At 35.8% G+C, this 24,504-nt stretch overlaps 1 pseudogene; it reads right to left on the reverse strand.

The window, feature by feature from the left end:
- Window positions 1–2,201: 2,201 nt before the first annotated feature.
- Window positions 2,202–11,625, reverse strand: LOC138857052 (uncharacterized; annotated as a pseudogene).
- Between the last annotated feature and the right edge of the window lie 12,879 nt (window positions 11,626–24,504).

A 24,504-nucleotide genomic window follows, 5' to 3' on the forward strand; every position in this document is an offset into this window, starting at 1 on the left:
TACATTAACAATTTAAAATTAACAATATAAGTTGAAATATTCAACTTGATTTGAACAAGAACGAAAATATGTATAAAAAATGAGGTACTATTCAGGAACAATAACAATAATCAAAACAATCTATTGTACTAAGTAATAAACACCGTTACACAATAATATATTTGATAAAATTGGAAACATTCAATAATATTTCAATACAATAAATAATAATTTAAATAATACTATGTAAATTTAATCTTTAGGAATTAAAACAACCGAAAAATATTTGAATATGTTATAAAAGCATTCTTAAAGTTATAAATTTTAAAACATAACACGGCAACACACTATAGCAGATTTGTGTCATTTGGACGTTTCAGTAGCAGAATATCGGTTGGCAACCCGTACTAAGTATGACTTTAGTAGTAGAATATAAGTAGGCAACCCGTACCAAGTGTGAATTTAGTAGTCGAATTTTCGAGACAACCCGTACCAAGTGGGACATTTTTGCGTGTGTATTAGTGAAAATCTTAGGATTGGGTACTTGTAGATTTATACTGTAACGGATTTCTCGATAAATCGTCTACCTGTAACTCACTCTTGAGTTCGATCACTGGATTATTAAATAAAAGTCCCAATTTAATGGCTACACACTTATCTTTATTTCTAATTCCAACAACTTAACACTTATTGCTTTATTCGAGCTTACAACTTCTTACTTATAGCTTAATTGCTCTTATCACGACAACAATTTAACTAGAACTGTGTTTGCTGCACAATCCGGCAGCCCTTATATAGTAAATCTGTAACAAAACATTGCTTTTAGAACATTCTGGCAACTACGAATTCGCTAACTAGTTGCTTCTGGCAGTTTATCGTTCATTCGATTTTGTTCTATCATCTATGTTCGTCACAATACAATGCCCAACTCTTTCCAGTGTGAGAGCGCCTCAAAATTCGCGTTTTTTATAATTTTCTCCAGGCCGATTGGAAAAAATAATAATTTTTGGGCATTTAAATTAACATACCCAATTTGCAGTTTCCACACCACCCAGAGGGTATGAAAAATGGCGTGTTACGGAAGTTATTTTTGGGTGCTAGATTCCCCAGTAGGCCTATACCACCCATTATAAATTTATTTGTATAAAAAAACAAAAGATAACAATTCACAAATAAATACATAAAAAATAAAATTAACAAAAACAATATCACTTCTTATCACAGAATAAATATAATATTTACAAATATAAAAATATACATACATACAATAAAAATATATATATTTACATATATAAAATGTGTATGGTAAGTTCACTTATTGTAACCTCTTATATATAAAGATAAAAACCTATAGGTGTGAAACACACAAAATTTTATTTTTAAAATTAGGGACAGAAAGTTCTTTATTTAAAGATTTAATTACAAAATAAATTCTTATTCGAATGAAAGGGGCTATAACTATTTTCGGGTCACAATTTTCACAACACAAAAAGGGCCTAACATCTTTCATTTCATTAAAAAGAATGTCTCCTACTCCTATCTTATGACAATTACTATCAAATTCTTCTAAAAATTTTCTTTCTAAAACTTTTACAAATGCAACAAACTCCTGAGGCGGCTTCACTAAATTGCATTTGTCTATTTCATTTTGATAAATGAAGAAGAATTCGTCCGAAGGAATTTCATCTTCTAAATAAGGTAATGGAGCATGAGTGCATTTTGAAAATTTTTAAAAAAAGATAGCCGCAAAAATAACTAAAAGCATTTTCTTTTAAAAAGTTAATTTCTAAAGTACTATCTAAAGTAATAGATCTAATGAGGGAGTGTTCAGGCCGTGGTAAGCCTAGAAAATTCTGCCAAGAAAGGTCGTTTAAAAGTGAATCATTGCAAATTACTGTAGCATCAGGTTCTAAAGGCAGCTCACAGTTTCCTTTTGTTACGATATTTACATAACGTAAAGCTCACGATTTCCTAAATAAACTAGAGAACGTATAAGGCGGTAGTCTAGTACCTCCTCTGTTTCTAATTTAAAAAAGTGTTCCTAACTGTCCTGACATAGTCGTCTCGGCCTCAAGTATGGAAATCCTGAGAGAGACAAAAATCGTCACAACCGTCTTAAACTGTGTATATTTAATACCATCCCTTTAAAAAACTAAAATTATCTCATCTACGACTCAAATAGTTTTTAAAACTTTTTCGGTCTAAAAACTGTTCTGGGGAACCTACAAACACTTTTTAGTGGGTACAATAGCCTCAACGAAACTGCTATTCAAAATGTCAAACAATATATTAAAAAAAAGAAACGAATTTCGCGGTATTAATAAAGCTTCCACTATTCGAGCTTAAGGCTCCCGAGCTATAAAGCGATTGTATTACTCAATACTTGAGATGCAAATTTACCCTCATATTTTGGAAGGTATTGGGATAAATATGAGCATCGGTTAATTTATGCGCACACCGATAACTCGACTTAGAGTCGATTTCATAAAAATGAATAATATCCGACCAACTTACGCGACAATTTTTAAAGAAAACCGTATTTTTAAAATTTTGTAAACAGTCACGACTACTTTTTAAAAATATATATTAACTTGCCATTAACATTAAAAAAAGGCCGTGACGCTGAAACACCTAACAAATTAGCAAAATTCTGAAAATTGGTGCCCATCCCTGGTCGCATACAAAATGGCAAGGAATTAGTCCTGTGTTTTGGAGCTGAGTAATGACTTCAAGAATATATTTCTTGAGAACATCCCCTTTGCAGGCTCCTTTAACGAAAAAATAAGCAAGTGGGTGGGACCAAGGCTCTCCACCTATACCTTGCACTATTATGGTTTTCATCGCCATAATCTTCAATACCTATTATCGAATTTCCTATCATACCGCAAAGGACATTTCAGTGACATTTCATCACATGAAACCGACACGAACTTTTGTTCAAAAGAGAATCTCCTATTCCTAATCTCTAACGATTTTATGCTGCTTTGGGTGCAACCTGGGAAACGAGGCCATTCGGTAACAAAAGTTTCCAAAGTACTTTCGGAGGGAAAATCTAATTGGTACTTTAAGTCTCAATAAGTAGCTGGCGACAAAAAAAAACAGCCAAAGCTATAGTTTTAAAAAAATTGTCATATCGCCGACCGTGGGTACGGCGATTACTATTTATAAAACTACTCTGAATACAAGCACCTAACTGAGGAGGAACTTTGCTGCAAGCTATCTCAAGAGGATCTGACTCTTCCCTAAATGAACCACTTCTTAACATTCCCTACATCTTTTTATTTCAGTGGCCATTTGGACCAACTGAGTCTTTAAATTTCTATTCTCCTGTTCTTTTTCATCTAATTTTACTTTTAAAATTATATTATCTTCCCTCAATTTCTTCTTTCTAGCTGTTCCTGCTGTCAGACCCTTACCTGTTTGCGCGGCTTTATCACTACTATTTAATAGTTCCTCCTCAAGAAGTGGAAGAGGCTCTAAAACTATTTCGCAATCTTTCCTTTCTAAAAACGGAAGGAGCTTTTTTCTGAAAAATGCCGTTCACAAGCAAAAATGTGTTTAGGTGTTTCTTCTTTAAATCTTTCAGAAACACCTAAACGTCTGAGCCAACATTTACGCCTATTGAAAGAAAAAACAAATAATATACTTAAGTTATAAAATAATATTATATCAAATATATATAATTATAACCCGCCCTGAGGGCAGCATCTCGTAGTACCAAGACGTATCTTGCTCTCCCCACCGTAGTTTCTGTAATCCTGCGTGGCCAGTGAATAGTCCTTCCTTCCTACCTTAGGTATGAAGATTACCCTTGCTATTCTCCACGGTGATGGGATGTACGACAACGCAAGACTATCTCTCTTCAGCCCAACAAGGTACGGCAATAGAGCTTGCCCTCCTTGCTGCAAAAGTGCTGGGAAGATGCCGACAGCCCCTGGTGACTTATATTTGAGAAAGAAGCCAGTGCCCACTTGATTGAGTCTGCTTTGAATAGATTATTTGAAGCTGTTCAATCTGAGCGATCTGGCTTATGTGCGACCACTGGTGGGATTTGGTCGTCCCGAATAGTCTCCGTTAAGTGCGCAAGCAAGAGTGCCATTGCCCTTTCATCTGCGTTGGTCGTATAGGTTCCATCAGATCTTTTTATAGCTAATGCTGGGTCAGTCTTACCTCTGGCCAGAGCCTTGTGCAGACTGCCTGCCTGTGGGATTGAGGAGACATTTTCACAGAATTTCCTGAAACTACTGGTTTATAAAGACCTAATTTCCGTATTGTAAGTTGTTAGGTCCTTCCTCTATTACTCCTAGTTGCCAGTTCTTTTGGCCTTGTTGAAATGCCTGTAAACCGGTTTTCTGAGCACTGAGAGTTTATTTGACCACCAAGAACATCCTTGTTTTTTAATGGTTGTCTTTAGTGGGCAACTACAATGGTCCGCGTCTATTATGAACTGGTTAGTCACAGCCACTGCTCTCTAGTCCTAGCGGCGTAGCATCGCTTCCTACCTGTCTCACTCTGCTAATGTTTAACCCTAAGGTCTCTCTGAAAACATCCCAGTTTGTATTTCTGGGAATACGGACTGGCAAAAGATGCCTGACCTCTACTTTCAGAACCTAAAGTTCAGCCTAAACCGCTCCATTCGGATGAATTTATAGGACTCATCATCGATGGTGATGTTAAGCCTCTATCCGGCGTCCTCGATACTACTGTCAACAACCCTCCAAGCCGATGTACTGAGCCCATCGCGTATCTCGTAGGGTTTTCCTGCGCTCCTGGAAAGAAACACAGACATTCTGTGCATAGGCGGTATGTTTTCACCCCTCCTCGCGCACAGGACCGGACTTCTCCATCCTTCCAGCTTCGGAGCGATCTTCGCAAGCCAGGTGGCCGTTCTTTCATCCTTACAGTCGACTAACAGCCTTCCTGATCTGAAGTATACACAATGAAATGAGTCGGTGTACCCACACCCATTATATACCTCATCCATGATGCTATCTTGCAGCGCTGTCAGTTCTTCCGACCCCAAGACCTCCGCCGGGTAATTGCGAGGCAACACCGCCATCCGGATGCCTTTAAGGCCAACACCCGGGTTGGGATTTGGAGCAGAACTTTGTCCTCCGATCGCAGGTGGCTGGTTCCACTTTTGCCTCTTTGAACTTGGGGGTTCTTGAGGCGTAATCTCGTCCTTCCGCTTCCTCGTTTCCCAGGTAGGGTTGCTTTAAATCGGCTGAACCTTTGGTTCCCGCGACGGCGCGGCGTTCTGGCCCTGCTTGAGGAGAGCCTCCATTCTTCCTCCGGCGATTTACCATCCTGCAAGTGACTGAGGTACCATTTCAAAGTGGCACCGCTCATGCCTCTCCTGCGTGGATCGTCTGGGCCACCCGGGCATCCCGCTGCTGGTTCTGGGGGCATTCTCTCCCCCCGATTCTTCGTCTTCTTGCGCACACCTTCTGACCCATCGTGTTTGGGTTCGTCCGCCTCCGATCAGCTGGGCCTGCTTGAAGAGGTTGCTGTGGGGTCCACAACCGCATTACCTGCACCCGTCGCAGTAGACGCCTTTTGAGTGCCGCTGCAAGAGAGCACTTCGTCATCATCACGCGCATGCCCCTCGAACAGTGCGCATTCTTCTGGCGAAAGAGCGTCCAGGAAGCTGGACTTGCGCCTAGCTCCTGGACCACTCTTACCTGCAACGGGCCCATTGCAGTCTAATGTTGTTGTCGTTTTTGGTGGTTGCTGTTGTTGCCGTCGTTGTTGCTCCTTTGTTTGAGTTTTTTGTGATTGTTTGATCTTCCGGGTATATTCTGTTAAAGGGGGAACGTGTGGCACTCGGGGACTGCCACAGTAAAGCTATTGCATAACATTTTTATCAACTTATGCAATTATAATTACTTATTTATTTTTTATGCAGTATTTTTTTCTTTGATGTTCATTCAAGTTTTTTCTTTGATATTAATTCAAGTTACACTTTTGGAACGTGGTTACCGATAAGTAAACATATTTTTTCTTTTATTAAATATATGAGATGCTAATATTGTTTAAAATATTATTATTTTACAATACATGTAGGTTATTCAGGAATGTTTGTCATTGAAACCAGGAATATATTTTTCATAACATTTTTCATTGTAGCCAGGACAAAATAATAATTTTTGGGAATTTAAATTAAAATACCCAACATTTATTAAGATTAAATATTATTAAACATGTATTCGTTAAACATATGCAGAAACTATTTAAACCCTCTTTTGTGATTTTCTAATATATTAAAAAAATTTATTGTTGAACTCTCAATAATATATAATAATAATAAATGTATTAACTCTCAATTAATAAATGTTTTTTGAAATTTTCAATTGAATATTAATACTACTAAGCATGGCATCACAAAAGACTTCATCACATACATTTTAATTTCACGTTTTCTTCCATTTTCATTGTTTTCCAATTTTTGTTAGTGATAATTTATTTGTTATTAATTAAATTTTTATTAAATTCCATATTTTATTTGCGATTAAAAAAATTGTAATTGTATATTATTTTTGAATTATCCTGCTCTTCAATTGATTTGCTCCGCTTGAGATATGCAAAAATACACCTAAAAGTATGCAAACATTTCGCGCATACGTTGTGATCGTCTTAGGTTCATTTCCGTTACGGAATTTCTTGATTCAGTCCCCGCGCTTAAAGCCCGCGATAGAAGCTATGCAATAGCTTAAAAGTTGTACACGCACAAAATACAAAAGGAATTATACGAAACATGTAAGCTGTAAAACACTTTGTTCGTTTGTATTAATTTATTTCTGTTACTGGTCAAAGCACTGATGGTTCACTTCCTGTTAAGATTTGCAGAAAATATCAATACTTTTACAGACATTTTCGGTGGTCATAATGTATGTATCGGGTAGTACTATCAAAAACACCAAATAAATATTTATTATGATAATAATAACTTGTATGTTATAATTTATTTTATTGAAAACATTTTTATTGGATTTTTGTTGAATCAATTATAAATTTATCGCCCTTTATCTAAGTTAATATGGGAATTTATGTTACATTCACTTACGAGTATGCAAGCTTAACAGCATTTTAGTTAATTTACAAACGTAGAACTGAACATTTATAATAAAGTTCACGAAATTCTTTTAATACTTCAGCATATCAGAATATTTATTTCATCTGGTACATGTCTATAGATATGTTTAACATCTGTGCATAGAACCAGGGCATTACAAATACAATATATTTAACAGCTTATTTCCTAATATTATAAATATTCTAGCATAGATAATAGTATATTACACCAAATATTGCGTAACAAAATTATACAAATAAATTATAAATTATACCAAGTAAGAGCAAAAATGAAACACTTAATAGATAGCTAAAATTTACTATATTGATAAGTTATTTATCCAGGATTTTAGATTTTTCTTAAGAGATTTTTTATTACATGTTAGAATCTTCAAATTATTAGGAAGCATGTTAAAGTACTTAATTGCTATATAATATGCATTTTTAATGCTTATTGACTTTTTAATTTTTGGTAATGTTAGAGTATTAGCTCTAGTTTGTACTTGTTTAGTAAGATATTTTGATTTACACTTTTCATAGTATTGTATTAGAGCCTTAACAATAAAAGTTTTCTTGATGTCAAGTGGCAAATTAGTTTCATAATTGTTTTCAAAGAACTTTAATAAACGGTTTTGCATATTTGTTATAGGCTGCAGAGCATTTTTGTAGGCTCCAGCCCAGGCAATTATTCCGTAATTGATTATACTTTCGAAAAATCCATAGTATATAGCTTTTAAGATTTTTATGTCAACCCATATATAATAATAAACCTCGGCAACATCAGCAATCTTAACTCCATAAATTACACCTAATGTGGCGTGAATACGATTAGATCGCTGGCTTTGCTGGCAAATTCAAAGCTAACAATCACATAATGATATTTTAACACTATTATTCACTTTGTGAACTTATTTTCTTTTTTATGTATCTTATACATGCAGCAGAAAAAGAAATGGGTTTAATGTGTGTACTCAAGCAGCTATCGTCGTCTTTTTCTTTCAAAAGAACAGATTGTATGTGAATATTCTCCAAATTGCCTTTCCTTCATTCGCATGTCCAAATATATTTTCATGTATGTACACATATGTATATATGTACAATATGTATGTTCCTCAATATGCCTTTTGAAAAAAATCAAACATTCGCGCAAGTGACAAAAAAAACGTAGACGCACCATAATCGACCAATAATATTCAAGCAAACTCGTATATCTTCTAAGTATTTCATATTACAACGACAACAAATTCATTTAAAAGGAACGTGCGTCTGCTACAAAGCAAAGTGCGTTCGTTTATAACTCTGCGCTGCGCTATTTTTTCTGTGCGCCTGGTAAACCACATTTGGTTTTCACATGGAATTCCATACGCGAAAATTAAGTTTATAAAATTAATGAATGAAATTAAAATTTGAATAGTTTCAGTAAAACGAAAAAAAATCAATTTTACAATTTGACAGCCACCACTGAAAATCCTACCATCCAGCCCCTCGCATTTGCATGTTGCCAACAAGCTGCTTCCTCACGACGATGCGTATGCGAGCTTATATGTATGTATGTATATATATGGATATATATATGTATGTTTGTCGACAAAGTCGTCATTTGGTTTTTTTCAACAACACAAAGTCCGCGCGAACTCGCCGTTATATCGTTGGCTTGCACCTATACACAGAGGCGTTTCAACTGAGAACCCATAGTAATTATTTTGTTGCTTAATTTGTATTGAAAAATACTGATGGATTAATGACTTATTTTCGTATTATAATAATGATATACGTAAAAATATAAATACACATAGGTAAGTTCATACTCGTTTTTAAAATAAATTCGATTAATAAAAAAATAAATATCTTAAATAATTCTGTGGCAGTGCGCCCCTGGCCCCTGCTTGCCTGCGATTGTTCAACTTGCTTCTCGTAAAAAACAAAAAGTATAGACGAAAGTCGTTGTTTGTGCGGGGCAAGAAGAAGCAAGCATCATCGTACGTGTATTTAAGAATGTACATATGTATGATTATCACATTTGTGTTAATACGCATAATATGGGAATATTCAATAATCCTTAACATATGAACATATATTCCTGAAATATTTTAATTATCTCAGGGCGTAAAATATGCTATTAAAGTAATTGAATTGAGATGTGTTAAGATTCCAATTAATAAAATAAAAATATTAAATCAAATTTAAGTTGCATGAGTTTTAGGATTTGAACTTATATGCTCGTATTCGGATTGAGCCTAACTTCATCACGTTTATGACCTAAGCCACTACAAAAGTGGAAACGCGGCTATTTTAGCCACAGATTTGTTATTATCCTTTGCTCAATAAGCAATTGCTCACGCAACGCACATACATAAATGTGTTGAAGAATTTATCTATTTAATGTTGATTTTATTTTGGGCTTTTATCAGTAATCCTCCTTTTTAATTCAAAAGTTGTTTTCGTTATTACAAATTTTGTCATATCATCGAAATTGAAAACACAAATCTAAAGCAGCATGCGCATAATTCATTTAAGAACATTCGTTGTGTCTGTTTATAGCCTTTTCTCCATTTCGCACATTGTGGTGTATTTGTGTTGTATTTTTCTATTTCAAAGTTATATTTTTCGATGTTCTCTCATCTGGAATTACAAATTAGTACACAAAAAGATTTCACGCACTGCTCTATATGTACATACTTACATATGTATGTGCGTCTGACATTGCCCCACAAAAAATGCATACACAAACTTAAATACTTGCGTACACATGTAAATATGTCACGCGCAAAAACTATAAGCAGCATAAGTAGCATCAGAAGTCAATATGGCATCCGAATTGCGGAAGCAAAACATATAATAAATATCATTTTCAGTCATGAACGCAAGCGCCCTTTTAACAGGCAACTTCGATTCATTCATAAAAACAGATACCATCACATCTCCCCGAACATGTCTTTGCTAACAAATGTATGTTCGTGACGATAGCAAAAGCTGATGTTCCTTCTAGAAGGGAAAAGTGACAACCCTGCAAACACACAAAGAGTGCCAAAGTGGCAACATATGTAACTCTTGTCGATTTAAAATATTTGTCAATTCTAAAATATTTTTCTGTGGCTCGCAAAAATCTGAGTAGATATGTATGCATGCTCATACATAAACATTTATTTTTCCCTGCAGAGCTCGGATTTTCTACCAACAACACAATGTTGTGCCGCTTATACAGTACAAAGCCACCGCAGCCGATACGCGCGGCCGCACAGTAGAACATCGTCATTAGCGCCGACATATACGTCCTAGCGTCGTCGTCGAACATACACAACAGAGCACCGTCATCTTAGTAATACGTACGAGCAGTAACGCCACAGTATACCGCGAGTTACGCAGCAGATAGTCGTCGTTGCAGCTTATACGAGTGCGGACATAGCCCAGGCACCCTGTTAAACAAATACAACATAGCAAGTATACAAAAAGAGCAGGTCGATCATGCGTCAGTCAGCACAGGATTGTAGCAGCGTACTCACGTCCGTCACTAGACTCAGCAGTGAGTCGATCCTCTGGCTAGACTTAGTGCCCTAACTTATGAATACCGTTCGTTAAGGGTGAGCTCGGTAGTGAATTGATCCTCTGACCGACTCAACCCTTAACTTTCGGTCGCCAACATAGTCTCCTGTGGTCCGGGATTATTTTTTTCACTTTTATACACGAGCGGCGGCAGAATCGTCGTCGAAGCCCACTCGAGTATTGTAGCACCCACGAGCGCCAACGCACGCGGCAGAATAGTCGTCGAATCCTACACGAACGCCGGCAGAAACATCCGGGCGTCGTCGTTGTGGCAGAAAACATTGACATCCAAGACACCATTTTGTAAAGTTATACTACAATAAATAAAATGCGATTTGTAGAAAGCCCCATAGTTTACAAATTTATTGTAACGAACCATGGACACGGCAAGTATACCTCAGCAAATTATAAAAATCGGGGGCAGTAAAAAGCTTCGTTACAGAACACATAATTATACATATATGTATACGTTTGGATGATGTTATCAAAACCAAAAGCAAATAAATATTTATATACATAAATATGTGCATATATTATATTATATATATATATTTATTTAATAATTCAATCGTTACGTTAATATATGTAAATACATACATTGTTCGCGGCTATCTTTTATCACCTTCGCTTGCTGTCAAACTAGCTTCCGTTTTTTCGCTCTCTTCAATAACGGATTTCAAACACATAGGTCGTGTTTAATTTCAATCCACAATAATTCACTTTAATCTTCCGCATCTAACCGCATGCGTTATTAAACATCAACATATTTTGGTCCTTCGAGCCGGATATCATCGCATTTTAATGATATTCCGTAAACACGCTTTTATTTTCAATATATTTTCGAATTTTCAACATTAAACATGTCTTCTGTTAAAATTCCGGACTCCGCGCTAAATGCTATTAAATACTATTTGCAATGTAGAAAAGTGGATGCTCTGTCGGTAGAAACCGAGGTTATAACGACTTACCTTCAATTGTTGGAGGAGCAATGGATTCGCTTTTGCGTAGCCCAACAAGTGGTGGAGCTGACATGTGGGAACGAGAACGTTTCCATGGATGAGTAGGTACGCATGCAAGGTGAGGAGTGGTACAACACCGCTAAAGCTAATCTGAAACGTCTGTGCGTAACTCAAAAGCAGCAGACATTGCAAACTACCGCTCCAGATTCACCTGCTCCTGTAGCACTTCCAAAACTGCAGTGGTCGTCATTTAGTGGTGATCCCACTCAATGGCTTCCTTTTCATGACGCTTTCTGTTCTCTTATTCATACGAATGTGAATTTGCCAGATGGACAAAAATTGCATTACTTACGAAACTGTTTGAATGGAGAAGCATTCGATTTGGTGAGTAGCTTAGCGGTATGTGATGACAACTACGCTGAAGCTTGGAACTTATTGACCGCAAGGTACAAGGTCATGCGGATCATGGTGGACAGCCACATCAAAGCACTCTTGTCGATTGGGAGCGCAGTTAGGGACACGGCTAAGGGAATAAAGCAAGCTCTAAATTCCACACGTTGGTGCTCTACGTGCGCTCGAACGACCAGTCAAATTCTGGGATGACTGGCTCATTCACCTAACCGTTTCAAAGTTAACATACGAAACCCGTAAGCAATTGGAGTTATCGCTTGTCATGGACGAACTACCATCTTTCTCTGCTCTTCGAGAATTTCTTGAAAACCGCGAACGCTCATTGGAGATGGTACCGCTACTCAACACTACCGCAAAGACAACGACAATAACAAAGAATGTTTTTCATACGGCATTTGCATAACCAGAAGTACATAACGCTACTTCAACCGCTACCAAGGGACCGAACTGTGCTTATTGCAACGGTGAGCATAAAATCTACGTTTGCTCAAAGTTCAGCCAACTCGACTCCAAAGGTAAACTAACCGCTATTAAAAAGTTAGGCACGTATATAAATTGGCTAAGCAAGGGGCATTTCCTCACTAGTTGCCATAGCACGTCTTCGTGTCGCATATGCGAACGACGTCACCATACTTTACTTCATGCAAGCTTTACCGATCAACCCGCAAGGTCCGATGCTCCTTCAAATGTACAACGCTTTAATGTAACCGCACATTACGCCGACACTGATCGCATCATTTTACTAGCAACCGATGAAATTATGATACAAGATTATACCGGTCATTGGCTACCCGCTCGCCCACTCCTTGACAACGGTTCGCATGCCTCATTCGTTACCGAGGCGTGTGCCCAACGCCTTCGCCTACCCAGAACGCCTTCATCAGTTCATGTCACTGGGATTGGGTCGCTACAAGGAGGTCGTGCAAAAGAGGAGGTATCACTCGATCGCTTGATGCTAAATTTACATTAAGTACACTCATCTTACCGAAATTTACTAACGATCTCCCAATCCCCGTTTTACCGACGTCTTCATGGCCACATTGTGCGGATTTGCCACTAGCCGGTTGGCATTATTTCAAGCCCGGGTCAATAGAAATTTTAATTGGAATGGATGAAATGAACAAATTTTTTATACACAGACTCCGAAAGGGAGAACGGGGTACACCAATGGCACAAAACACTGTATTCGGATGGGTATTGTTTGGCAACGCTGCCAATTTGCAAAGTCCACCGGTGAACATTTCAACATTACATTCCGACATTCATTTAACTGAACTCATCCACAAGTTTTAGGAACTCGAAGAGTTACCTGCCCGCAAATTCCTCTTACCTGAAGAATCTATGTGTGAGAAACTATACGACAATGCAGCCGAACGTGCATCGGATGGGCGCTATTTTCTATTTTGGTTCGATTTCGCACTCATCGTTTTGAAATGCCGATATCGAACAGATGTACCGCCAGGTTTATGTCGCCAAAGAGGATACCGATTATCAACGCATAGTCTGGCGTTCGCATCCAGCAGGTCCCGTACGTAATTATCGGCTTTTAAGGGTCACGTATGGAGTTGCTTCAGCATCGCATCTTCACGTAAGGTCACTGCATCGAGTAGCACTTAACACATCAAACGGAAGCAAAAATTTTATAGAAGTTATAAAGTGAGACTTTTAAATGGATGACTTACTAACTGGTGCTGATACCTTGCTTTACTTCAAAAAAACGCTTCCCGTGCACTCTCTGAAAGTGGGTTCGAACAAAGCAAGTTCTCAAAGGCGTAGAGATCTGATACCGCACGCATCTAAACAAATTTCGCATATCTTAGCCGATGGATACCAAATCCGAACTCTTGGTACAATATGGCACACTAACCATGATTGGCTTTCTATAGCAGTGAATTTTGACGACTTGCCTAACAAACTTACAAAGCGAACGTTTCTTTCCGATTCAAGCAAGGTATTCGATTCACTGGGTTTAATTGCGCCTTGTACGATTCGTTCTAAAATTTGGTTACAAAAACTTTGGCGCTCGAACGTGGATTGGGATGAACCAGCTCCTTCAGAAATTGCGAAGGACTGGTTGACGCATCGTCGTGAATTACCGCAACTATCAACGCTCAGACTAAACCGCTGGTTGGGGACTAGTAAAACTTCTGATTCTCAGTTTTACATTTTTACCGACGCATCAGAGGTCGCATATGCAGCCGCACTTTACTGTCGCACGCAGTCTCCGGACGATACGATTAGGGTGGTACTAGTAGCACCGAAAACATGAGTAGCGCCTCTGAAAACTATCTCGTTACCACGACTCGAGCTTTGTGCAGCTCATTTGGGAGCCTTCGTTAAATTATACGCATGGACGGACTCAATGATTACACTGGCGTGGTTTCAAGGCAACCCTAGCCGCTGGTCAGTATTCGTGGCCAATCGTGTCCCTGAAGTACAAGATGTTCTCCCAGGAACAGACTGAAGACACGTCACTTCAGATCACAATCCCGCTGATTGCGCTTCACGTTGCATATTACCGTCGTAACTGCTCACATATCAACTTTGGTGGCATGGTCCCCAATGGCTACATGAAAACAACAGTACTGACGGAAACCGCTGACGATTGGAATTTGTTGACGAATTATCATTCATTCAACAAACTTAAACGCATTACCGATTATTTATTACACTTCATCAATAATGCACAGTCTAGTGCCGGGATACGAAAATCCGGCAGTTTATCCTGCGCTGAAAATCAAAACGCTGAAATAGCATTGGTAAAGTATACTCAGTCTATCGGTTTTAAAAAGGGAAATTTCCAATTGCAGAGTAAATAAACCAATAAATATACGAAGCAAAACCGTTTCCAGACTCAAAGGGTATCTAACGTGTAGGCTATGTTAAATATCCTATAGTAGTGCCGAAGAAATCACCGCTTGCTAAATTAATCGCGATAGAAATACATCTTTTAACATTACATGGTGGACCTCAGATAATGCAAGCCGCGCTTCAACGACGATATTGGGAACCCGGCATTCGTAACCTCGTTCGTGGTGTATAAACATTCGTAGCAGACGACTGAGTTGCCAACTATTACAGCAACTCATGGCTGAGCTGCCTCCAAGCTGCGTTACTTCAACCCGCTGTCCTCTACAAAGCGCAGTCGATTACGATGGTCCTTACTCCGTAAAGTTTACGCATGGAAAAGAGTGTCGTCATATTTCGCAGATGCCCAAACAATTTGGCATTTCAACCCTCCAAGTGCCCTTCACATGGGTGCCTTCTGGGAGCCTGGCATAAAACGAAATATCATCTTAAGCGCACCTTAGACACTTCGCTTCTAACTTACGAAGAATTTGCAACAATACTAACTGAAGTTGAAGCCTGTGTGAATTCGCGTCCTATTTGCTGTATTCCTACAAATGTAAACGACTTCGAAGTTCTTACGCCAGGACACTTCATGATGGGCGAGATTTCCAGATCCTGACGTTGAAGTCTTCAAGGGAACCATATATCAACGTTGGCAAAGCATTGTGTCGATTAGACAACACTTCTGGAATCGATGGGGAGATGAGTATCTTGTCAGTCTTCAACGCCGTTCGAAATGGATACGCTCTTGAAGAATACGAATTTGCAGAAAGATGATATCGTTATCATACATGAAGGCAACACGCCCTATCTGGCATAACCTTTATAAACATATGTTTAAAGCTTGCTGGGCAGCATTTATGTGCTTGCTGTCAAACTAGCTTCCGTTTTTTCACTCGCTTCCATAAAGGATTTCGAACAGATAGGTCGTGTTTAATTTCAATCCGCAATAATCCATTTTAATCTTCCGCATCTAACCGCGTGCGTTATTAAACATCACCATACATATTTATATTTCGAAAGATTTTATGGAATTCATCATGATTCATGAAATAGGTCAATTTGAACATATGTATTTATGTATATTTAAACATTAAACAAACCTTTGTAATAAATAGTTTATTGTTCTTCTATAATGCATGTAAAATATTGTATATCAACTATGAGGGAAGATCAAGGCATAAAAATTTAAAACTGTGTAAAGTCAACAAAACAATATATAGTAAAAATTCGTATTATGTAGCTATGAAATATTACAATCTAATGCCGACTGAATATAAGAATCTCAATGTTATAAATAAGCCGAATAAATTTAAATTGCAACAGTGGTTATTGGATACACAGAGTCATTTAAAATAAAGTTTTAATTATTAGAAACTAAAAATGAAAAACTATTTAAAACACTCAAAAGGGAGTGACATTATACATTTATACATTCATATATTTACATACTTATAGTAATATTATACATGTACGATAGGCCTAGGCTTATCTTTTCCCTACCCTATCAACAGGCAATTGTTTTTTGTCTCTATAGGGTTTAATATGTAGTTCAACTGTATATTTAATTGGGAAATGAATAAATAAATAAATAAATATACTTATCTCCTGTGATATCAAATATATTTTCTATAAATTACATATATGCAGAGTCGCTTGCGCATTAAAAATTAACGAATCTGCAAGCGTACATTTCATAACATTGAAATTAGCATTATTTTTCTCATTTAACAGTGAAAATGCTAAATTCTGCTATTTTTGAGTCCCCTTATCTTAATTGTGGCGAAATACGCCAATGATTTTCTGTGGTGAAACACCCTCATCTTTTTTAGTACCCATGCGAAAATTTAAATATTTTAATATTGGCCGCACTTTAAATCTTCTCTATAATTTACATTTTAATTTGCTGGGTAGTTAATGATAAATCTTCAAATGAATTAATTTCTAATTTCAGATTCATGCCACTTTGCTTGGCCTTTATTAGACATTTGCCTTGGCATATAAGTTCGATACATGCTTTTGATGGGTCCGTTCACATCAAGGCGAAACAAAATATTTTCTATTTGTTACAAAACATTCATGAATTAATTATATATCTTGTTTTAAACGGACGTGGCAACACTTCAAGCTGTGAAGCTGTAATTTTTTTGCTGTGAACTTTTGTGTTTTATTTTGAAAAATTCTTAAACTTTAATTGATTTTTTAGTGATTTAATACCATATTTAGTGATTTAGCTCTGAGTTGCAAGCTAAGTATTAAATGTTCTTAAGTTTTGTGCATTATTAAAAAGTTTAAATCTTGGAATTTTTGGTGCCGAGTCAGCTTTTACTTTCATTTTGTTTTATTTTATTCTATTTTCTCTCTTCATTTATCTCATTTACTTCTTTATTCACAGCTGTGTTGCGCGTAGCTTTTTATTTGTTCCAGTACATTTAAAACTGCTCGCTATATTGCTTTTTCAAACTGTCTTGATTTTGAACTTTGATAAAAAAATTGCTATTATTTTTGCGTTTGTTCTTAATTGAATATATTTTTATTATTAATATTTTATTAACACACTAATTTATTATATACCTATTAAATTTTCTTTTACTTACTCTTTTATTTGATCTTCATTCTTGTTGTTTGTTATGTCTTGTAACTTCCCCAATTGTAACATGAAAGGCGAGTCAGATCGCTATGTTTCATGCTGGCTTTGTGATGGGCTTGCCCATATTAAATGAGCTGGACTGACAGGTAGAATCTTAGATTCTATTCTCGACTGTAAGGGGTTGCGTTGGTCCTGTTTAAATTGTAGATCTATTAAAATCGATCTATTTAAAGTTTATAGGGAGACACGCAATGGCTAGAACGAAATCGGTCGAGATCTTGTAACCCTCACTAAAAAATTTGATCACTACGAAAAATTGTTCAAATCTTTTAAGTGCCTGAATGGATCTCATGAATCCTCCAAACCAGCTCCTAAGCGTAAAGGTCCTTCCGATGAAGTAACACTCAGTTCTTCTGTACAGAAAAGAACGTCTCCTCCCAATGACCTAATAAATCTCTCTTCTCCTTGCCCTCAACGTGATAAGCCGTCAACTTCCAAAGTCCTCAATTCCCCAAAAGCTCTATATAATAGTAATAAGTGTCTCACAATTCCAGAGGCTCCCCCTAATAACTTAGTAACATCTATTAAAAATTTGGTAGTTATTCCACCTAAAAAGTCTATATTTATTTCTAGACTTGCCAAAGGTACCTTGGTGGAGAACATTAAGTCTTACATTTCGTCACTTTTAAAAATTGATGACATCAATATCCGTAAATTTAACTTCAATTATGATAGAAGTATATCATCGTATAAAATAGACGTATCTCTTGAAACATTCAAAAAGATCTTAGATAGCTCATTCAGCGAATTTCAAATATTTAGATGTGATCGACTGAACAGAATCGGTGGAGTTGTTCTATTTGCCGTACATTCCTCTATTCCATCTGAAGATGTTCTTGTTCCAGGAACCGACTCATTTGAATTTAAATGTATTAGAGTCTATGTTAATAGTTGCTTTATTTATTTAACCCTGTATTATTATTTAACGCTGTCTTATATACCACAAATAGTGCTACTTCGATGGCAAATAATGCTGATTCAATATTCGTATTAGGAGATTTCAATTTACCCTGTGTTTCGTGGAAAGCTTTCGATGACTATATCGTACCGATTTGCAATCGGTCATGTTTTCATGAGTTTTTCGTAAAAATGTCCGAGTTGGGACGGAACCAAATTAATTTGATTCCGAATAAATTTGGTAAATGCTTAGATTTAGTATACGTTGATACCTCTTTAAAGTGACTTTCTACAATATCATGGCCTAATTATAATGGTGATATTGAATTGAGTGTCTTTCATTTTAATAACATTATTACGAAATTATTTGAAAAGTAAAAGTAGAAGTCCGTGGTTTTCGAAACAGTTACATAAATTGCCTAAGTGTGTCGAATGACAGCCACTTTACCTACCTACCTACATAAATTGAAAAACAGAAAAACTCGAGCCTTTAAACATTTTAAAAAAGCCGGTTCACTTTTCGACTATTCTAAATATTCTGTATTGCGTCGACAATATTTTGACCTAAACAAAAAATGTTATAATAATTACTTAAATAAAGTAAAAAAGAATGTTGTAAGTAATAAAAAATCGTTTTATGATTTCGTCAACTCCAAACGCAGGATTTCCAAATTTCCGTCCGCGATGAAATACAAATCTATCATTTCAACTGACAATGTTATTATATCCAATATTTTTGCAGAATTTTTCAAGTCAAACTACTGTAATAATTCTTTCACAACTTTTTCTTATCAGCACGTGCTGTGTTCGAATACTTTAACTAACGCTTCAATGATTTCTGAAGAAGACGTCCTACTTAATTTAAATAAGTTAAAACCATCTTTAAGTTTCGGCCCAGACATGATACCCTCATGCTTCCTAAAAAATAGTGCCAAGTATATTTACTTGCCTTCGACAAGGATATTTAATTCCTCTTTTAAACACGGTATATTTCCTTCAATATGGAAACAGTAATTTATAATTCCTTTGCATAAAAGTGGATTTAGATCCAACATTGAAAACTATAGAGGTATCGCAAAACTATCAGTTATACCTAAACTTTTTGAAGCTATCATCACTGACCATATAACCTATTCAATTTCTCCGTTAATTTCCTCATCTCAGCATGGATTTCGTAAAGGGAATTCGACTATAACAAACTTACTTGAATTTGTAAACCATGTATCATTGGGTTTTAGGGAACATAAGCATACGGATGTTATATACACAGACTTTAGCAAAGCTTTCGATAAAGTAAACCTCTCGATTCTCATACATAAACCAGAGAACTTAAAACAATGAGAAGGTGCAAATTGAATTTTGTATGATGCTCGATTGGTTGGCTGAAAATTTGAGATCAAGGAGTTCACCACTTTCTGTATAGTTTTGCTGTTATTTAACAGAAATGAGAATTTTTAACAACGTTCTCTCCAATATAAAGAGAAAAATGAAATGAAATGAATGAGAAAACAAGAAATACAAATGCCACTTCACATATGCATGATTATTTTTTGCCATATAAACGATTTTTATGATAAAAAATTGATAAATTATTATTTTTTTGCACAAATGCTACATTGATAAAATGTGAAAGATTATGCAAAAAATTATATTTTACTATTTTCATAATTTTCTAATTTCAATTTTTACAGAATTAATAATTTATGTATGTACATCAATATGTTATATTATATAATATAATAATATATTATCAATTATCAATAAATACATGTAAGCGCACTGCTCTATATGTAAGTATGTATGTACAAATATGCATATGACCGCGCAAAATAAGTAATGAATACACAAATCTACATACATTTAAGGGTACAAATGTAAGTACGTCAGCCAATAGGAAAAATACAAACATTGTTGTACAAAAACAACAATTGTCTCAAATAGCATCAGCACCAGAAATCAATATGGCAGCCAAATTGACAAATCCTAAATTTGTAGTAAATCACACACCAACAACATTTTCATTCATGAACGCTGGCGCACAAGCAATAAGCTAAGTCGTTTCATTCATAAAAGCAAACGCCTTACACATCTCCCCGAGCATGCGTTTGCCTACAAGCGTCTTTTCGCGACGATGGCAAAAGCTAAAAATCATAAATTGAACAAATTTCTGATATTCCCTCTAGAAGGGAAAAGTGACAACCCCTCAAATATGAGTATTAAAATATTTTAGAATAAAAGTGACAATATAGTAAATTTGTCGATTTACAATTCAAGAAACTTTTTAAAGAAAATATTCAATATTTCTCTGATTTATGTATACAGTAAACCCCGGTTAAGTATCACTCCTCCAATCCCTCTTATCTGCCGGTGTCCTGGTGCATCTCACGTTTTTTTTTCTTAATTTTTTAAAGAAAACGGTAATTTTTTTTAAATACATAGAAATAATTTTTTTTGGTACCACTCGCTTAAGTACCACAATCGCTTATGTACTACAAAGCACAAAAAATCTGCATCTTTGGTTTTGGCACTTAACCGGGATTGACTGTATTTGTCAAAGAATTTACCTAAGTACGTTCGAATTTTTTGTACACACATTGACTTTGCACTTGCCCATATGCGATGTATGATTGTAAGAGTGTGTATGGCACATCTCGGATTTTCTACCAACAATACAATGTTGTGACGCTTTGTCGTCGCGTCAGTTCTTCGACAGATTGACTCTTTGACATAAAAGCAAAAAATGTGTCAACGGAGATTTCACATGAAGTAATGAGTGTACATATCTACATAAAAATACATACAAATGTGTAAACGACATAATATATGTATGTCCTGTTACATATGTTTACACATGCATTTGAAAAGAAAAATTGAAGCATGAATGTGAAATACCGACGGCAAAACACAATTCTGTACTTTTATGACTCCATAATGGTGTCAAGTACAATTAATGAATTATTTTAAGAAATATATCAAAATACTTTATTAGTAATAATTTAAAAGTATTTTGATATATTTCTCATAATAAAGTAAAAATGGCATATCAATATGCCCAGTTTTGCTCACATATTATATTCTCTTCAATATTCGTCGGTTGGTTATGTTAAGAGAGCGTATGTGTACAGATTCACCGCTGTTATAAAAGCGAAAAATGTTATTTGTTTCTCGTGCATCTGTGGTGAACTCCTTGATAAATTCCTACAAATTGTTCGCTGTCGAACCTGCACCTTCTCATTGTTTTAAGTTCTCTGGTGTAAACATATGTAACAGGACATACATATATTATGTCGTTTACATATTTGTATGTATTTTTATGTAGATATGTACACTCATTACTTCATGTGAAATCTCCGTTGACACATTTTTTGCTTTTATGTCAAAGAGTCAATCTGTCGAAGAACTGACGCGACGACAAAGCGTCACAACATTGTGTTGTTGGTAGAAAATCAGAGATGTGCCATACACACTCTTACAATCATACATCGCATATGGGCAAGTGCAAAGTCAATGTGTGTACAAAAAATTCGAACGTACTTAGGTAAATTCTTTGACAAATACAGTCAATCCCGGTTAAGTGCCAAAACCAAAGATGCAGATTTTTTGTGCTTTGTAGTACATAAGCGATTGTGGTACTTAAGCGAGTGGTACCAAAAAAAATTATTTCTATGTATTTAAAAAAAATTACCGTTTTCTTTAAAAAATTAAGAAAAAAAAACGTGAGATGCACCAGGACACCGGCAGATAAGAGGGATTGGAGGAGTGATACTTAACCGGGGTTTACTGTATACATAAATCAGAGAAATATTGAATATTTTCTTTAAAAAGTTTCTTGAATTGTAAATCGACAAATTTACTATATTGTCACTTTTATTCTAAAATATTTTAATACTCATATTTGAGGGGTTGTCACTTTTCCCTTCTAGAGGGAATATCAGAAATTTGTTCAATTTATGATTTTTAGCTTTTGCCATCGTCGCGAAAAGACGCTTGTAGGCAAACGCATGCTCGGGGAGATGTGTAAGGCGTTTGCTTTTATGAATGAAACGACTTAGCTTATTGCTTGTGCGCCAGCGTTCATGAATGAAAATGTTGTTGGTGTGTGATTTACTACAAATTTAGGATTTGTCAATTTGGCTGCCATATTGATTTCTGGTGCTGATGCTATTTGAGACAATTGTTGTTTTTGTACAACAATGTTTGTATTTTTCCTATTGGCTGACGTACTTACATTTGTACCCTTAAATGTATGTAGATTTGTGTATTCATTACTTATTTTGCGCGGTCATATGCATATTTGTACATACATACTTACATATAGAGCAGTGCGCTTACATGTATTTATTGATAATTGATAATATATTATTATATTATATAATATAACATATTGATGTACATACATAAATTATTAATTCTGTAAAAATTGAAATTAGAAAATTATGAAAATAGTAAAATATAATTTTTTGCATAATCTTTCACATTTTATCAATGTAGCATTTGTGCAAAAAAATAATAATTTATCAATTTTTTATCATAAAAATCGTTTATATGGCAAAAAATAATCATGCATATGTGAAGTGGCATTTGTATTTCTTGTTTTCTCATTCATTTCATTTCATTTTTCTCTTTATATTGGTAGATTTTGTCAGAGAACGTTGTTAAAAATTCTCATTTCTGTTAAATAACAGCAAAACTATACAGAAAGTGGTGAACTCCTTGATCTCAAATTTTCAGCCAACCAATCGAGCATCATACAAAATTCAATTCGCACCTTCTCATTGTTTTAAGTTCTCTGGATTAACTAGCCTTAAATCGCCGTCATCCTTATAGTTTTTTGCTCTGATTAGGGCCTCCGAATAGAGCGTTAAATCGCTCTGTGCCTTTGTCATTGCCTCAGTATATTTATCGCAATGAATTTTACACAAAATTTTCTGGTAAATACCATAGCCTGTGTAATACCGCTTGAGTTGGACGTCAGCTTCGTCGTCCTCTTCAACGAAATTTTCGTCTGGAATAACAAAATTTTCCAAACCGAGTTGCTCATATTCCTGATCGCTTTCCTGCACATCTAGATGACGATCTTCGGGGCCTAGGTTCTAATCTAAATTTACATCGTCATCATCCTCACAATTAGCCCCCTTATTTTCGAAGTTCTGCCTTAAAATTTTCATCGATATTAATCGTCCTACTATATATTGAATTTCATGGGCAGTGGGATGGGTATTCATACCCAGACTGGCTCGGACTCTATAAAAAAAATTTTCCAACGCATCCTGATTCAATTTCCCAAGGAATATATATTTTAATTCCTTTTGATCCCTAAATAGCTCATTGGACAACATTATCATAGCCCTAATAGTTTTAACAAAACCGTCAATACATTTGACGCGATTACTATTAGGAAATTTCATTGACTTTAAAAACTGTATATGATCTAAGAGGCGTTGGACCTTCCCGGAATCATTTCTTAAAAGCGGATATTTTAATGGATTTTTTGATGCAAAATTTTTGCAGTCTAAATCATCGAAGAGATCGTTCATTCTCTTCGCAAATAACTGCGTAGGCTTGACACATTTTTTTAAATATTCGTCAGAGCCGAATAGATTTTGGCTATAGGCCATTTCTATGCCAGCCGCGACCGAATTAGTCAGAACTTGAGTTGCACGTTTTACAGACATTTTTTCAAAGGCGCTGGGATATATGTGGGACTCTGTTAGTTTTGGACAAATCTTAAAATGTGTATTGCTCTGATCGATAGAGTATAGTTTTTTAATAATATTGAAACTGACTATTCCATCGGGACTTGAAATATCATATTTCATTAACGTATTGCGGACAGACTTAAATAGGTGGCAATAATCATATAAGCAATACACTTTAGAACCTTCGTGCATGTAAAAGGGCTTTTCTTCAGTAATTTGCATTAAATTGAAAATTGAAGAGTTTGGTCCCCGCTGATCGCAGACTAAGGCCAATCGACTTCAGTGCTGCGATATCTTTATTCAAAATTTCAAATATATTTTGACTTAGAAGTCCACCTTTGGAAATATAGTAAGAAAACACATATTTCCAACTTGAACTCAACCCTTTTACCATAAAAAAAACCACATTTACTACCTATTTTTATTTCGCGATGGCCTTCCCCGT

Source organism: Bactrocera oleae, chromosome 4, assembly GCF_042242935.1.
Source record: "Bactrocera oleae isolate idBacOlea1 chromosome 4, idBacOlea1, whole genome shotgun sequence".
NCBI lineage: Eukaryota > Metazoa > Arthropoda > Insecta > Diptera > Tephritidae > Bactrocera > Bactrocera oleae.